This window comes from Epinephelus moara, chromosome 2, assembly GCF_006386435.1.
Source record: "Epinephelus moara isolate mb chromosome 2, YSFRI_EMoa_1.0, whole genome shotgun sequence".
Classification (NCBI taxonomy): domain Eukaryota; kingdom Metazoa; phylum Chordata; class Actinopteri; order Perciformes; family Serranidae; genus Epinephelus; species Epinephelus moara.
In genome coordinates, this window is record NC_065507.1 from 22380321 (window position 1) to 22398676 (window position 18356).

Below are 18356 nucleotides of genomic sequence, written 5' to 3' on the forward strand. Positions count from 1 at the left end.
TGTAACCCAATCAGAGCAGTGACAGACTAATGAGGCTAAATGATGATGAGGCTTCAGGAAGAGAAGGCCTCCAGCAGGGAGAAGAGCCGATGTGTCAAACAGCTGGGCGGGAGTCAGGGCTTTCGTCCTGGAGCTTTACTTTTATAGAAACACTATATCTGGCAGAGAGGAGCTCGTCTCATCACTAGCAACATCCACCGGAAGTGATGGTTAGAGCTGTGCAACAGAAACTGTCTGAAAGGCAAGTAATGATTATCATGTGATGTAATATTGATCGCCCTAAGGAAAGTCCCTTCTTCAAAGGGAGGTCAGAGGTCAGGGTTAACAGCCTGCCCTGAAGTACACTCCTTCTTCTAAATATATACACTGTGCTGCTGCAGTCTACTGACGTAAACAGATGTAGGCTCTCATTCAACAGCCCCCCTGATCAGACCGCCGGCCAAGCGACAGACTTAAGAGTCCATCTCACTACTTCCAGTGACCGGATCAGGGAGGGTGAAACACGGGGTAAGCCTCAATCAAAAAATTCCTAAAGCGCATTCCTCCATGCACCTCGCTAGAAACAGATTATTTAATCAGTGCAGGCACAGAAACCAGCCAAAAAGGGTATTTAAGGCTAAGAGCGGAATCTGGAAACATTCAAGACTGACTGGAAAAAAGAAAACACAGAACAAACAGTAATAACTGATCCAGCTGAACTGGTCTCTGGCATTACAGTGCCCCTGACACACCAGCAATGAGCATGGGTGCTGATTTTAGAGCTGAAACACTATGTCGATGAATGGATTGATTGAAAACTAGGGGTGCTCCGGTGTTTTAGGGGCCAACGTCATTGATTAATTTCCAGTCACGGACCTTTGTTGCGTGTCATTCACCATCTCTCCCTCCCCTCATTCTCTGTCACCTCTCTACGGTCTAAAGAAAGCCCATAAAAAATGTGCAGATTTGCAGCTTTTCTGTTTTATATCATTGTCAACTTCATCTTTTGGTTTTGGACTTCTAGTTGGAATCACAGATGGATTTTTTCCCATTATTTTTCTCACATTTACAGACAAAATGATTTCTTCAAATGATAATCTGCACATTGATCACTAATGAACATTGTTTGCTGCAGCCCTAGATGACTTGTGGACATGAACATTTCTTGGTCTTTTTGACAGAGCCCTCATCCCTGCCAACAGATTAATTAGTTCCTATACATGAATTAGAAATACTGCTGCAAATGCCACCTTTAGTTCCCACTGTCTCCTCGCCATCATCCTGGTCACTGAAGACACAATTTTGAAGTCACAGTCAATGAAAAACTGCTTCCGACAGCATGCCATGCGAGCATAGACTCATTTAGCACTTAAAGGTAGCATGCCTTCTGTTAAACACAAAGGAGATGAGCGTAAAATTGAGTGACATCTCCGTCAGTTCTGTTTTTAAAACGGTTGATTAATGAGAAGTGACACTGTTGTCCTCTTTACTGCAACCTACTCTGCATGACGCATCGACAATAGCATAAGAGGGTCCAGGGGTGTGTGTGTGTTTATGTGTGTGTGGTGGGGTTAGGGTGCAGTCAAACAAAGAAGGCCTCTGACACAAACCCAGCCAGTCTTTCTCCCTCTCCTTCTCTTTTTTCACGAGGCCTCTCACTGTTTGATTTTTCTCCCTGAATGGTGCCATTGAACGCAGAGACAGTTAGGACCTTATTGTATGACGACTTTGTGAGCTACCAAAGGAGACAAACCTGACTGTTGCAGATCATTTTTCCCGCAAGCACTGTCTCTCCAGAGCGAATGACTCAACCACACGAGCACAGGGGGTCAGAGTTTGTCACAACACTTGAAAATCAAGACAGTAATAACGTGATTTATGATGGAGTCATGTCTTTTGCCTGATTTGAGCTTTGAGACTATGACTGCAGCTGCCTCCACCCAGCATTTGTGTGGCTGTATGGCCTAGATAAGCTCAGCTGGTGGAGAGAGACAGAGTGTGGCAGGGCTGAGAGATAGCGGTCACAGATAGAGATAATAGTGCCCGCCAGTTCCTCTGATGTCTGTGAAATGACGGACTCCTTTGGGGTTTTCTACGCGGACAGTATTTACCCTAACTGGATTTGTACCATAGTCAGTGGTTAGGCCGAGACAAAGTGTGGGAAAGGCTTGGCATACTGTGGGTGTAATACTGTAAGGTCAAATTAATCTCAGAACAAGTAAAAGGGTTTAACCGCTGCAGAATTTGAAGATTATTCAGTCCATGAAATGAGGAACAGTTAAAAAAAAAAAGGAAGCAGTTTTACAGGCTCGTTTTTAATAAGCTTCTCATTAGCAAAACCTGACGCTGACTGCTTGAGCTTCCTAAATGAAGAAAGTCAAATATACTGGCCTGGATAATACAGTTAAAGGCTTTAAATTCATCTCACGCACTCTCAGGTTCAAAGTGTGCACTCAGGCCAAGTTCACCTCGATTCCAGGGATGATTAAGTGAGTGACAGGATAATATGTCGGCAGTCATCGACATATGTCTCTCACAGGACAACACAGCTCAAGAAAGGCCTGAGAAGAGATGGACCCCACTGCCTCTGCATGAGCCTTCCACTTTCCTGCAGGACAGTCTTTGCACAAGGATACCAAACACACTGCTCCATATTTCCCCCCCTCTAATCTTTCTCATTATGGATTTCCAACTATCCTCTGAGAAATCCTTGAGAGAGACCAGAGGTGAACTAAGGAGTGCTGGGCTTTCAATCACCTCTATAACCTTGACACCACTGCTCCTGAATACATGTATTTTTGACGGTCTGCGCTGAGTAATTCATGTATAAATGTTTGAAACAGAAAATTTAAACCATTATTTATTTAACCGCAGGACTTAAAATCATGTGGGCTGTAATTTTCGAGACTTTTATGGGACAGATGTACAAAGACACTCTTCTGTGCCACTGCTTTAGGGAATAATGGGAAGGGAATAATAAAAGGGTAACTCTAAATCAAAATATTTTGTACACATTGATGACAAATTGAAGATATGTGTCCTCTTGTAAATGTCAAACCACTATAAAGTGGCAAATGCTGAACTGTCAGAAAGCAGAACATTTTAATGTGCAACTGTGAACAATAGAACTTTATCTAATGGTGTTAACAATGACCATACAGCTGACATGAGGGTTATAGACTTGAGTAGGAACAGGAAGTCAAAGTTGCTGCAATGTGAGGAACAGGAGACTTTCAGAGGAGCACAGAGTAAGAGACTGTGTATATTTGTAAAACCACTTCTGAGAAATCATGCCCTCTCCTGTCCTCACCCAACCTCTCTCTTGGTGTGCATTTGGGCCGATGGCATCCACCCTCCACAGCCACCCTGTCCCGAGATGATCCTGACCCAGACCCCTTCAATCCACCACAGAGACTCTCAGCAGAGGCAGCAGAGCAGCAGAGGCAGGCTGAGAACTGCGAGAGGAAATTAAAAACACAGCCACCACTCCCTTGTTCCTCCCTTTTCCTTTCGCTCCTCTTGAATGAGGCCAAGTGCTAGTACCTCCTGGTAAAGTCTGCGTCCTAAGTTCCAAACATTTTTAATTTTTATTGCTGCAAATCCTGAGTCCCTCATTATTAAAGAGAAAGAGACGTGTCTATGCCATGTCAGTGTCTGGATGATAAGGACTCCACTGATCACAATTGTTTAATCACAAACTCTTGCTCATATGAGGGCTAAAAATCATTCTCTGAAAACTCAAAATTACCCGCAACATATATATAATACCCTGAGTCACTTCTCTCACTGTAGACTCTTCTGTGGTCAGGTTGGTGAGACATGTCTGGGATCAGCTTGCTTTTATCCAACGAGAGACGTTCGGAGACTTGGAAATGCTGAGCAAGATCTACAAGCAAGGAACATGGAAAATACAGGGAGGAGGAATGCATGGGGGAACCCCAAAAATATGATCCTCTATGTTTTAACAGCCACTCGAGCAAATCTTAAACGGCTGACTGGAATTTCTCACAGCCTGAAAGTTGGCAAGCTGAGTGCCTTTCAACACAACTGGTTTAAAAAATGAAGTGTGTTATACAGAGCATGTACAGTATGTGGACTTTCAACAACTCGAGTCAATCTCATCTAGCTTTGTTGCCATTTTTCTGTCACTACTCTTCATAACTGTAGCCAACGTCAGTGTTATCAAGACAACATTTATCTAACTAATCAGAGATGTGAGTGGAGATTCAGAGGTCTGGAAGCAAGCAAGGAGATGTAACATCCTCTGACATAAATGCTAAATCTTGTTTGTTCCCTATCTTCAAATCACTTTATCTATTTCTGACAAACGGGTTAGTATCCAAACTGCATGTCGCCAGTTAGAATTTGTCTTTCACAACTTCTAGATGCCAGGATGAGCAACACTGTGTCTCCATTTGTACAGCCAGCTATGGTTGTCACTCTTCATGCTGTATATAATCAGACACATTAAATTTCAGCTGTTCGGGAGCTCTCATGGCCAACAACTTTTTGCCAAGTGTGTTGCATTTGCAGCATTAAACCAGACATATATTTCTGCATTGAGGTGTTGCAGAGCATCTGTAGATCTGCTGGAGCTGTCGTGCATCGACTATAAAATATAACTTAACATCAAAACTATTGTAGCTGTGGTGATGCCACATGGAGACCACAAGAAGTGTGATTGATCCCCTTTCCATTTTACTCTTCAGTGAGGCCATACTGAATATTAATCTATAATAGATATGTATCCGCGGTTTATTTTCCCCTAGCTATAAGAGAATAACCGGTCCTCACTGAGGCGATCTCACCGCTGTAAAGAAAAATCAAGCCATTTTTTTTCTTTGTATGCATCTGTGTGTCTCCATGCCACACACGTCACTCTTGTGGAACAGTTTCATGTAAACACGTTCAAACGGCCCAAAACCCACAACCCCCAAACAAAGCCGCCAGTTGCTGGAGCTCCTGGCAAAACAGGAAATACAACTTCATCGCAGCAGCATACACGACACAGGATGACTTTGAGCAAACCAGGCAATCGAGTTTCACTATGCCGTGAGTCACTGCACACCTCCACGTACAAGGAGTAACAATTTGTTTCTTTGGCAGTCATACCGACGGCGTGTTGGCCTACATACACTCACAATAACCTCCTGACTTAATACAAACAGAAACTGTAGGAGCGCTTTGCTTTTATAAATGTCAGCTGATCTTTTTCAAGGTAGTGTGCTGATAAAAGCCTTGATATATTCGAAATGGCATTTTCGTGAGTAAAGAAAATACTGGGAACAGATCCAAAAACAGATCCAAAAATGCTGAACCTTGTTCCTAAAACTTCCTGTGCACTTTAACTCTGCTTGGTTGGGGTGGGAAATGTTAAGCGACTGGGAGGTCTGGTTAATGAGACAGTCTCTTTACGTGCCACATGTGTTGCAGAATCACACTACATCTACACCTTTTGGCTCATTAGTACCTCCTCGATTTCTTCCTCTAATTTTTCTTGGCATCCTCATCTTCTGCAGTCTTTTCTCATATTTCTTTTGTGTCACGCTGGCTGCTCTTCCCACCTGTGTACTGTTCATTTTCCCTGCCAGATGGACAGAGCAGAGGGAGAAAGAGAGAGCGAGAGTGGGTGACAAACAGCAAAGCGTCCAGTTCTCGCTGGGTGGCCTGCGTCCAAGTTGTCTGGTGACGGCGTGTAACAACAGCAGCTCACAATGCAAATGTTAAACTACAGAAACACACATACACGCAAGTGCTGCACATTTGAGCATCTAATGAAGCCTCTGCTGCAGCCACCCACTAACCACTTAGTGCTGTGGTTTTGCTCTGATGCTTTTTATAAACACAGACCTGGAGAACATGGGGAACAGGTGTCGCACATACTCAGTGGCAGCTGTAGGAGGTTCAACAGTGGAGCTGAAACTCCGTACCTCTGTCTAAGAAATGTGCCAGACCATTTTAGTTTGTTCTCCTGCCAGTGGCTAGGCACTAACTGAGGCAAATATTGACTGAGGGCTGGCTTGGGCCCTGCCTCTGTGCTCCACCACATCACCTTGGACTCAGAATGTATCAGTACATGTCCAAAGCCACACCACCCACATCAGCCTGTTACTCACTGAAAAAAATAAAAGAGAACTGTTTGGTTTTTTCAGTTCCACATTTCTTTGAAAAAAGGCTTATTGTCATCACATACGGGGAAGGTCAAAGCAGTGATTCACACCGTGACAAGTTCGAGCAAGCTCATAATTTCTGATAAGCTGCAACTAGCTTGTCTCGAAATTGACTCATACAGGATTAGAATCCGGGATCTCTGACTTGGCAGATGTGTGCTTTACCAACCCAGTTAAATCCAAACTGAGGCAGCAGCCAAACTCAGTCTGCGTAGCTGTATCCTGCGTTGGTACATGCTGTATTTTTTTGTATTCTTTGGAGAAAAATAGACAGACTGACAGTGAAACTGATCATGTGCTACTGACTTTCTGTGGTTGTGGTTTTTTAAACATTTCTTTCAAGTTGGCAAAGTTAAATAGTTTACTATTTTTGGAAATACTTGTGAGTTAGATGACTAGATCAATAACACTCTCAGATATAAGGGTGGCAACAATTTTCTAATCTAACAACTGCTTCACCTCATTACCTAAGGGCCCAGACACACCAACCAGACATCAAAGAACAAGCGGCGACAAAAGCCGACTTTTGTGTCGCCTCACCTTGCCTGTGTCTCAGCCAAAAAGTTGTACATGAACACACTGCAAAGACTACAGCCAACGACCAACTTACCGGTGCATTCTGCGCCCACTCTCCATACCAGCAGGCAGCGGTAGTCTGTATTCGTCATTTAAAAATGTTAAACCAGGGGGCGGACAAGATGGATTCAAAATGCTAGTTAGCCAGTTAGCACATTAACAACACAGCCCGATGTTGAAAGGATATAATTATATTCATAATAAATGCCGACGAAGGCCGACTTGTGCAGGATACACCGCAAAAACTAGGGCAATAAATACTCACCAACAGCCCGACATTGACCAACAGCTGACCACTGGCTCATTGTGTCAGGACCCTAACACAAAGACTAGAACCCAAAGTGAAAGTCTCCTAAAGACTGTGAGATTTTAGTAATCTCATAAGTTTAGTGCAACCCACACTGTGCGACATGGATCTAATAAACTTGGGTACAACATCAAGTTTGATGTATGCTGACTGTGCAATGACAATGCCTACTGAATCGCAGGGTACAGCATACCTCCATCGGCGTCAGTGCACAAGAACAAATCGTCATCAGCGTGCGTCATCCATCTGCGCTACTGTAGTGGTAAGAGAAAAATTAACACAAACATGAATCAAGCCCTCGCTATAGTGGCATTAATGTGCATTGAAAAAGGTCTTAAAAAGAAGAGGAGAATGCTGACGCAGTCCTGACTGGAGAAAAGAGGCCAACATGGCATGCCAATTTTGCAACGAGAGCTTGAAGTAAGGATTTATTAGCATCTACTAGCATTTAGCATTCACTAGCATTTAATATTAGCGTCATTTTATACTGCATTTCTGTTGGTTAGTTAGTAGATGTCATTACAGCAGTCATACAGTAAGATGGTCATCCATCCCACAAGACTGTAACAACAGCCATCCTTGAACCTCTCTCTCTGTGCAACGCAGGACCGCTGTTTTAGAGCCATGACCAAAGATATCGCCACGTTTCTTTCACGTTTGTCATCTTTCATCTCGGTCAGCCTGAAATCGCACAGTGTATACCAGGCTTAAGAATGACAGTTTTTGGTTTTAAAGGGTTTACATGCAGGACAAATATGTGACTTCCTGGTAGCCTGTTTAGCCAAACAACAAATAGTTTACACTTCAGATTTTGTAAGGAATAAACAAATGGACAGTACTGTGTTAACTAGTGATCTTTAGAGATGCTATAGATTAAATTTGCTACCTTTGAACAGAGCCAGGCTAGCTCCTTCTTTCCTGATTTTGTGTTATGCTAAATTAAATGGCTGCTGGCTCCAGCTTCATTTTGAATGGTCAGATATGAGAGTGGTATCATGTCTTCTCATCTAACTTTGTGCAAGAAAGCAAATAAGTGTTTTTGCCAAAATGCTGAACAATTGCTTTAAACACTGATCATTTACTGCAGGCAGCAGTAAGATCATCATTGGGGTGTATCCTCTGTGACACTAAAGTCTATCACCTTATCATCAAGAGGCAGGTATCAGCTGTACTGTATGTACATAGAAGACGCCCTGATGCCACTTGGAGCCCAGATGGTTAAGAGTCTGTCTCCACTATACGCTGGCCTGCTCTGAGCCATCTGTTAAACCAACCAGACTGTGCCGTGCCAGGCCAGGCCAGGCCCTGCCTTATAGCTTCAGAGCAGGCCTGCGCCCTTAGCAGTGCAGAGGGTTAGTTTTGGATACCATGCATTCCCTCTTTCAAACTGCCTCCTTGATTAAACAAGTAGCGTGGCAAGTATGAACCAACACAATAAAGAGTACTGTCCTGTGAAGTCCACAGTTCCACTGCCTTTATAGGAGAAGTTCGTTAAATCAAAATCTAGTCATAAAGCCTGACCTTTAGAAACACATATAGCAGAGTGTAATTGTGCTATGGTAGTACAACAGCATCACTAGTGGTTATTTCACCAGAGATAATGTAGTCTTAAGGGGACAAAGATCTTTTATGAGATGGTAATGAGTCTTCATGGCTGCCCGAGCTCATCAGAGCATTTATGCAGTGTTGGACTACATACCAACGTACTGTAGGCTGCTTTTAAAGTGGAGTTCTGCCACGGCTAAGCAGCTTAGACTTGGCCAAAACTTGCATGCAAAAACACAAACACAACCTCTTTTAAACCACATCACTCATTGTGTCTCATCAGTGTGCTTTTTTCCCGTCTTCAGCATCTATTTGATACTCGGTATAAAAAGCCCAATTTGTTCACCATCCCCACCCAGCACTCCCCTCCACACAGACTCTCCAGACAGCTCTCCCTTTCAGTGCTAGAATCAGCCTTTGTTAATTATAAATCTCACCCTGTCCTCTTCCGCTAACAGGCACGAAAGTATCCAGAGTAAATGCATGGGATGAGGAGGCTTATTAAGAGAGGTAGGAGAGGGAGAAAGAAGTGAGACTGAATGATTTGAAGGGGGATGTCACATACAGAGATGACCGACATGACACGGGACACAGAGAAGACAGAGTTTGTTTTGGGGAAAGAAGGATAAAATAAGGACCGGGTAGCAACTGAGGAAGCGTGGCTGACCCCGATTCTGCCATGACTCCACTCTGCTAGGAGGAGGGGGGAGTCCAGACATAAACCTACAGTGACAGGGCTGCTGTTGCTGCTCCAACAACGCACCCCCCACCACTGAATCAGCCTTCACTTGTTCCTGCTCCCCCTCCCCCTCCTCCTCCATCTCTTCTCTTCACTTTGCACTTCCACTTGCACAAAACTTCTTCAAGTGTTGTGTGGATATCTGCTATGTTGTGAATGCACGATATTGACAAATAAACAGATCTAAATCTCAAGAACATTCAACCAAACTGAAAGCTTTGTGCACAGTTTGGCTTCATTAATGTTGTGGCCTGCATTTCTCAGTGCAGCCCATCCATGCATGTGAAAAAGGGAAGAGAAGCCTGCACATAAAGAATGCAAGGAACGTGGCGTTATGAGCCTGTTTTATTAGGAGAGGGAGCCCAACATAGTGTGGGGGGGAACCGGCATGTGATGCTGGCTGTGAGCTGGGAGAGGATGGACTCGAACTGGACTGTAGTCAGACCCCTGGGGCAGAGGCCAGCCCAGCACAAACCAGTCTGGAGGGGGGCAAATAAACAAGCCTGCCTGGCTGGCTGTGAGCACTGGAAGGGCCAACAGGGAGGCTCACTTCAAACCACAGCAGGGCTACTTCACTGCTGTGTTTATGACCAGGAAACTGCCTGACAACTCTCTCTCTCTCTCACACACACACACACACACACACACACACAACTCCCACAAACTCACTGCGAGATGGACAGATCTACACTCACATGCATCCACTTACAAGACAAATAAAAACATCATGATGGTGCAAATAATCATAAATTGTAAAGGGAGAATAACAAAACCTCACGCAGATAACATTTCTAGGCAGTAAGACAAGACAGCAGCCGCAAGCAACAAACTATCAGCTCACTCTGGGAAGAGGATTAAAAGAACTAAGCTCACCGTTTTGGCAGGAGACCCTGAGATGGTGTGCTAAGTGGGTTAAAGCACACCCCAAGTCTCATAATCGCTCCGGCCTCCCCTTCCTTCCCCCTCCTTCTTCCCTCCATCTGCCAACACCAGCCGAGGGGAGCAATTTCAAGTCCCACAGAATACTTGGAGTTGCCGAGGTGGAGGGAGTTAGATTAAATCGAAAAGAAGTGCACCAAGATGTGATCACGCAACTTCATCTGGACACAACCAGACATCAGAATCATTTGGCGGTCAACAGCTTCGTCTTCTTGTCCCTGGGGGGGATGCATCTTTCTTTTACAAGGGTCTGCGGCTCTTCCTCTCACACCTACTGTAATGTGTGATCTAGTGTTTCCACCTCCCCTCCCTTTACCCTGTCTCTTTTTGCAAGGACATATTCTGGCTGTATGTGGAGCTGAAATTTTAATCTATGTGACTCTGTTTATTGATCTGTGTGCACTCTCTGTGTGCGCGTACAAAAAAAAAAATCATTTGGAGTCCACACTGACTCCCTAGCCAACACTCGTAGGCACATACAAACACCCCCACTTCTCACACAACGTCACTATCCAGACACTGTGGTAACATGAGTCTATGGTGAAACTGTAGTACTGTGGCTCGGCTAGGCCTGGCTCCGCTGTAGCACAGTCCCAGGCCCCGGAGAGACCAGGCACTGTTTGCCTGCGGGACTTTGACTAGTGAGAGCAAACAGAGTACAGTACAGTAAGTCCATTGAGACTGAGCTGAAACACAGAGCTGCAGAAAGTACTGTATAAACTGAGAAACTGTGAGAAAAGAGAAACAAAGAATGCAGCCAGTGAGCCAGGGAATTAAAGCAAAGCTAATAGCACCAGAAGTAAATGTTATATCTGGTTGTAAATCTCAAATGCATACTGTAAATGTGTTAAAATGCATACAAGGGCCTATGCAGCCAGAGGTCCTTTGTCTACACTTTGCCGTCTACTCTGTCAGTAAAAAGTTTGAGATCCCTCAACCCATCTCCACGCAGCAAACCATTAAAAATAGGTTGTTTATCTTCTGGGGTCTCATGTTAGAAGTCCCGGAAAACAGGGCTAGTAAATAACAGAAAGCAGCATGGGGGTCAGTGAAAATGTTACAATGGTTAACTTCCTTTTTTCAACCTCTTACTTATTCAGTCTCTCTTTAAGTCGATGCTGATTAATTCTGAACGATGTTCAAACACTGCTTAGACAGAGACGGACAGCATTTTGTGGCAGCCCGTCATTACATCGTGCCAGCAAGGGGGCGAAAATTTGCACGTCCACCTGGGTGTCGTATTTCTATTACTGCCTATCAAAGCCAATCAGAGCTGGAGCTGACAAAATACCGATGACTACGGCAGAGTAATTTGTCCCGGGAATAAATGCTGATTGTACTCCTTCCCACTAAATACAAAAGCAAGATGTTAGTGAGTGTTACTGTGATTTTATTTTTGCCTAGTGGAAAAGGAGCCTTACACAATATAAATTAAACACCACTGCCTTTATGTTTGCCTGAAGACTGATCCTTCTAGAATAAAAGGAAGAAACCCCATCGCTTATTGGATAAGGGATCAGATACTCTCTATTTCGAGTTGGATGTCTCACTCTGAATGTGGTCTTGTGTGGAAGTGAACATTGCTGAGCTGCGCAGAAAACTGACAGGAAGATTTGTTAGAATAAAGGTGTTTTACATTAAGTACAGAAATGTAGGCCTACTTCTTTTCTTACACTGAATCTATTTTATCTATTGAATCTATTTATTTATTAGTTTTATGTATTTGTTCAGAGACACACTATTTGTTCTTATTCAGCTGCTACAATTGACATCCTGTGTTTTTTGTTTGTTTTAAAGATGAAAATCACCAACAAAAAGAAGTCCTAAAAAGCATGCATGCACATGAAAATGCTTCTCACACACACACACACACACACACACACACACGCACACGCACACGCACACACACACACACACACGACTACAAAATGAGAGGCAGGTGGTGAGCACAGGTGAACACAGTCTATTCAGAAGATATAAAGGGGGGTTTGTCTCGACCGGGGAGGATTACAGGAGCAAGGTGTGGCTTCTTTTTAACTCTGTGTGTGTGTGTGTGTGTGTGTGTGTGTGTGTCTGACTAGCCGATATGAACACCCCATTATGGAAAGTTAAATGGAGACACAAGATCTGCCTGAAGTTCTGTCAGCGCCTTCCCCTCTGAATCCAGAGTTCAACCTCGACTTACTTTAAAACCTGTTTCCCTCTAACACAGCATACGGGTCTGACGCTGAGGGAGAGGTGATAATTTATGTATGCTAGTTGGTTTCAGGTCGCAGTATCGAAAACAGTGCAGGCGAGGAGTTTTACACGCCGATACAGATCTCAGCCCCTCAAAACTATCTCAGGCATCTGGACCGACAGCAGCATCTCCGAGGTGGAATTTGGCCAGTAATAACAGCTGAGTAGCTGAAGGTGTGTCTTATCCAACCAGCCTCAAATAAAACTCCAACAGAGGAACTGTACCACCGTATCACCATCATCACTTTTGTTCCTCAAACTTGGCCTGTGCTACAGAAGCAGGAATGGCGTGAAGGCCTGCACGGCTGTCACTTTGCTCATTCTTCACCCTGCAATCCAAAGTCATCACCGTCCTGGGCCTAAACTAGTGCAGAGCGCTGTCACAACAAGCTAAATCCCTCCAGAAGTCGCCTCTCTTTCTCTCTGTGTTTGGTTTAAAGCGTGGCGTGAGTCCAGGGTGTGGTTCTACAGCCATGCGCGCACTCACGCATGCATATGCAGTGCACCCACACTGAGCTGCACATGTGCTCACAAAGGCATACACTAGCCTGGTTGTTTTTCAGGCGCAGACAGCTATGAAAACATTTTGACTAATGACAAAAAGTTCAGAGAAAGGAGAGGAAAGGTGGAGAGGGAAGTGGAGAGTTGGAATTTGACATTTGGGGGAAATGCGCATATTCACTTTGCTTTTGGCTGAGGGTTAGATGATAGGAGCAATAGCACTCTGTGTCTATTCATTAACTTTGGAGAAAGATCCCACAGTGGATTATCTTATCGTAGTATTGAGAGCTGCAGGGATGGTGTTTATTTTTGTAGGCGGCTGCGGAAGTTAGTGTCACTCTGGTTCCCTCGTCAAAAAGCCAATGTGATTTTTGCATTGGATTTTGGAATATTACAGAAAAAAAGCTCTGTGGTTAACAAAGTTTATGATTCTTACATGCTTGGTTCAGCAAAATACTCTTTACAAATTAACACCACTTCTTTGATTTTTGAAGTGTAGATGCTATCGCCTGAGGTAAAAAGCTAACATTAGGCTATAAACAAACTACATCACAGTCACATGACTTAATGTTGCCACCACATCAAGGCTGTAAAGCCGTGTTCAGCATGATGACGCTGTATTGTCTCATTTAGCCACCCGTTAGCAACCACATCTTTAATGACACGTAAAAGCTTCAACATCCACGAGGGAGGAATTTACTGACGCATTTTGTGTCGTAGAACAAAACATCAAAGTCTCTTAAGCTTGTGTTAATCACAGACCTTATTCCAGGCATTTAACCATTCAAAAAACCTGTTGACTTCGAGATAAGAGAACTGGGAGTGCTAAAATGCTAACTTATTTCCAGGTTTTAGGACTCCTTCCCGCAGCGCTCTATGAAGAATAGAGACGGCGAACAGCTAGCTTGGCTCAAGGAAATACTCTAGCACATAACCAAACCAGATGCAACATGTTAGTTAGCGAGCTTTAGAGGTGATGCTACGTGACTCAGATTAGCCGTTTCCCCTTGCTGACAGTCTTTATGCTAAGCTAACCTAAGCATCTCCTGGCTCAAGGTTCATATTTGACAGAAAGGCATGACGGCGATATTGATCTTCTTATCCAACTCTTGGCAAGAAAGCGAATAAGCGTGTTTCCCAAAATGCTGATTATTCCTTAAGAAACTGTGAAGGGAGGAAAAAATCCACAGCCTGGAGGCTCCCCACTGGGCTGCCAACATTCCTGTCAAATTCAGACGTGGGAACCACTGGAGAAACACAGCCCTCTGTAGACAACTGTGCATGTGAGTGTCTACGTGCACATGAAGGGGGTGGGGGGGCGTCTGCAGTAGTTGCATGTCAGAAATGTGCTTAATGGACGCAGCCATGTGTGTGCTGAGGTGTTTGGGCTGAGAGCAGTGACAAGAGTTCACGAGGTTGCCTGAGTGCATGTCTGAGGCGGAGGAGGAGGGAGATGTGGGTGTTGGAGCGCCTTTGGGCAACAAACTGGGTCAAGCGAGTTTCATCCAGAGGCGGGGTGATAGCAGTGACCTTCAGTGCGCACACAAGCGCTCACCTGGTAGCTGCGGCAGAGACAAAATGTCCACTGTCCTCTCTTGTTCTGAATCTTTTTGTGTCGCATGTCTTAATCGTACTCATCACAGCGTGAGGAGATCCGCTCCACATACACGCCCTCTCCAGAGGCAACCACACAACACACAATACACCCTCGGGGCTCTAACCTTTCTCCACAGGGGGGATTGTATCACATTCACACTTTTTTATGGTCACTCGCTTCCACTGTGCTTTGTTCTCCCTCTTTGTCTTTTTTGATTATCATTATCATTTCTCAGGTGGAACCTCGCCTCGCACACTGAACCAGACAGTTATCTAATCAGAGCTCGGCTGCAGAGGTCATGGGGAAAACAGAGAGAGAAAAGGGAGGACAAATCGAGCAGGTGAAAGAGGAGATGGAAACACATGGTCTGGCTTTCTTCTACCCAAACAGGCCTCCCTTTTAGCCTCTCCCTCTATTCGTGTCCTCCTATCCCTCCTCCCCTGTCAAGCCGTGTCTCTCCCTTTGAGTTATCAGCTCATCCGTCTCCTCCTCTCCCACGATGATAACAGGCTCTACTGTTGTGAGCAGAAACACCCAAACTTCTGTCACTTCCCTCTCCCCTCCACTGCTCTCTGGCCTACTCCTAAGGGACAGCTAACAAGGCTGTCACTGCAGCACACTCTCATAACAAAGCACTCACGAAACACTCACACGCTGGGGTAGAAGAGATTTTGTATCACTATCTTAGGCTCCATCATTTAATACATTGACAACTAATGCTTTTGCTTGGAATAAAAGAGTAACTTTCAGCAGTGCAGTGCATGAGTGGAAAGCAGCTGGGCAGGAGCCAAGTGTGCGGAGAAGAGTCGCTTCAAACTGAAGACTAAAAACAGTCAAAGAGCTGAGCATTACAATGCAAGTGTTTCAAAGGGTGGCATCAGCAGAGCTAATTACAATTTAATCAAGCACTTAAATAAACAGCACTGGAAGGCACACAAGTTCTCACATGTAGTGGCTCAGGAGACGTCTGCACTCAGGCTCAGCAAAAAAGGGCTAAAAAAAGAATATATATGTGTGTTGTGGTAGAAGGAGACACACTATAGTTTTCCTTTCAACACTGTCTGAAAGATGGGAACACAGATGGATGTCGGCTCCTTATAACTACTGTGTGTAGTAGTCACATTACAGTAGCTATATTAAAGATGCTCAATATCAGAGCATTTATTTGAGATGGAGGAGATAAACTTCTGACTGGGATAATCTGTATTTATCTCATGCTACAGCCTCCAGTTGTTGCTCTGAGAAGCTAAAAACAGATTTAATGTGGCTTAATGTGAAGATGCTTTCACTTTATTTTCATACTTTGGTAAATGGAGCTTCATCAAGCCAGTCAGAAACCAGAACTGCCATGTCAATACATTATTATTAATTTTCTTGAAGTGCCAACAGCCACTTGAAGTCCAGATGAAACGGCATTTCGAAAGTATCTAGCTTTAGCATCCTGATGAATCTGCAAGAACGGGATAGGCAGGTGGGATTTAATGTTGGGAGGAATCTGATTTGATCAATGGAAAGTGGGTGTGTCATAACAACTCTAACAGTAAGGCAAGGGTAAGCCAATCGGAGGCAGAGTACTGCGGGTTACGCCTGATCTTTTTTAGGAAACATAAATTTGCATCAGCCAGAGAGAGAGACAAAGTTCAATGTATGCTCTATGTAACATTAGTAGCTAAAGTACACCACTGTAAAATGCACTGTGCAGAATGTGGCGCTGTCATAGATACTTCTCACCTCAAAATATGTAAATTCTAGCCAGAGGGCCTGTACCCAGTGTATTTTGGGGAAATGAAAATGAACTGACATGGCGTGCTGTTGCTAGCTAGCTAACTTAATCTTAGCTCTGTGCGGCTAAAACTTTCAAATTGATTAATGGGTGGATGTCATGAAAGTTGAAATTGATTGGTACTAGCTTAGGAAAGCAGGACGAAATCATGACTAGATTTCAAAATAAGAATATGAGGATATTAACTTTTTTTGGCATATATTGTCAAATATGTGCACAATATGACTAGCCATGTGATCTAAGGGCTTTTTATTCATCTTGCCTTACAGTCTTTGTTTGTGTTAAAATGCAGCTGAAGTTTTATATAAAAGGGTTAGGCCATGTTCTGACAGATATTAACACTGCGGGAAAAATGCAGCCCATTCATTAATTTCTATGAGGCCACTGCGTTGACACAGCAGGTCAAAAAAGTCATCTAACAAAAAACGCTCAAGCTGGCGCATCATCTGGCAATGCACTACTTTGGCTATTCAAATATGTTTGAGTGCAGATTCCTGGTATATCATTATGTAATGTCACTGATTGTACCCTAATTCTACCCTTTACCTTGTAACCGTTGAGGAGGATAAAACCAATGCTGCAGTAATATTTCTTGAGTTGTAAAATCGTTCCTCAGAGTTTTATAAACTGCTGTGCAGTGTTTTGGAGTGTAATACCACTTCAAACTAATAGATCTATAACTCAAACTGGCCCTCTGGTATCATATTTCATCCTCTCACCTTACCTAAAGCAACACACCCCCATCCCATGCACTTTTTCAGTCAGTACGCCCACTAAGAGAGGCAGCGAGCTCGGTTATCTGATGACAAATTGACCACGGGAAAGACCAATCGATTATTTAAAAATGTTGACTATATTAAATTACTTTGATTTATATAGTCAGCATGTACACACACACACACACACACACACACACACTCACGGTGGATTACAAACTCAGCAAAAGCCCCGAAACAAAACAGCTGTATACAGTATGTTTCTCTGAAATCCCCCCATGTCCCACTCATAGAGCGGACTTAACGTATAGCCCTGTCTCAGCGACAGCACAAACACATTAGCATACCAAACACGCTCTGTGCAGAGCAGACCAAATGAACTTGTGTGGAAATAGCCCGCTAAATAGCCTCCATCCTGGTATCAAATCTGATTTGGAAATGAGGAGAAAAGAAATGCACATTTTGATACAGTAACATAAAAACTGGGCCAAGAGGCACTCGTGGAATGACCACATGTTATACTCAATTAGCATTAAAACAATGGCTCCACAGTCAGCGGTCATAGCCTGAGATCTGAGCTGTGAAGAGGCAGAGGGACTTAGGGAACATATGTATGTATGCATGCCTCTTTCAGTGGCTGCATATATGTATGCATGCCTCTCTGCACACATACCACAAAATGAGGGAAAAGAAAGACACTGGCTTTTGATGTTGTTTCATAAAAACATTTTACAACGAGACAGAGGAAAAAATAACTAAAAGCATCTTCCCATTCCCACCCAGACACACAACCACACAGATACACAAAGCTGTGTGTGTGTGTTTCAAACAGACATGCTGGTCAGTCAAAGCAAAACATCCTGAGGGGAAGGGGGGAAACATGCAAATCTATCCACACGTTTCCTGACGGTGTTTGGTGTTACGCCCTTTTCTCCAACCGCTTCTTTCAACAGCAGTTGGAGATGAGCTAACCCTCGACTATGAATGGGCAAAGATAGCGTCCAGGAAATCAGCTGCATGCCAGAGACAAATTGTGTTAACATTTTTCTGAGCTTGGAAGGAATGTTTTTGCTCACGTCCTGTGAAGTGGTCATTCGTCTTCGTGACTGATCTCTGCAGCGTAAGGCCACTTCTGTCCCTGATGCCTATTGTCTGATTCATAGCAACACTCATCCCCACAACACACTCGCATCCTCCTCAGCACATACTCACTTCCTGTCCAACGGCTTGACCTCCAACAGGCAGCACGGAGAGCCAGAAGGAGCA

At 44.0% G+C, this 18356-nt stretch overlaps 1 protein-coding gene across 9 annotated transcripts in view; it reads right to left on the minus strand.

The window, feature by feature from the left end:
- Positions 1-18356, minus strand: part of sipa1l3 (signal-induced proliferation-associated 1 like 3) — an 85234-nt gene that overhangs the window by 58143 nt on the left and 8735 nt on the right. The gene's annotated exons all lie outside the window — the stretch shown is intronic.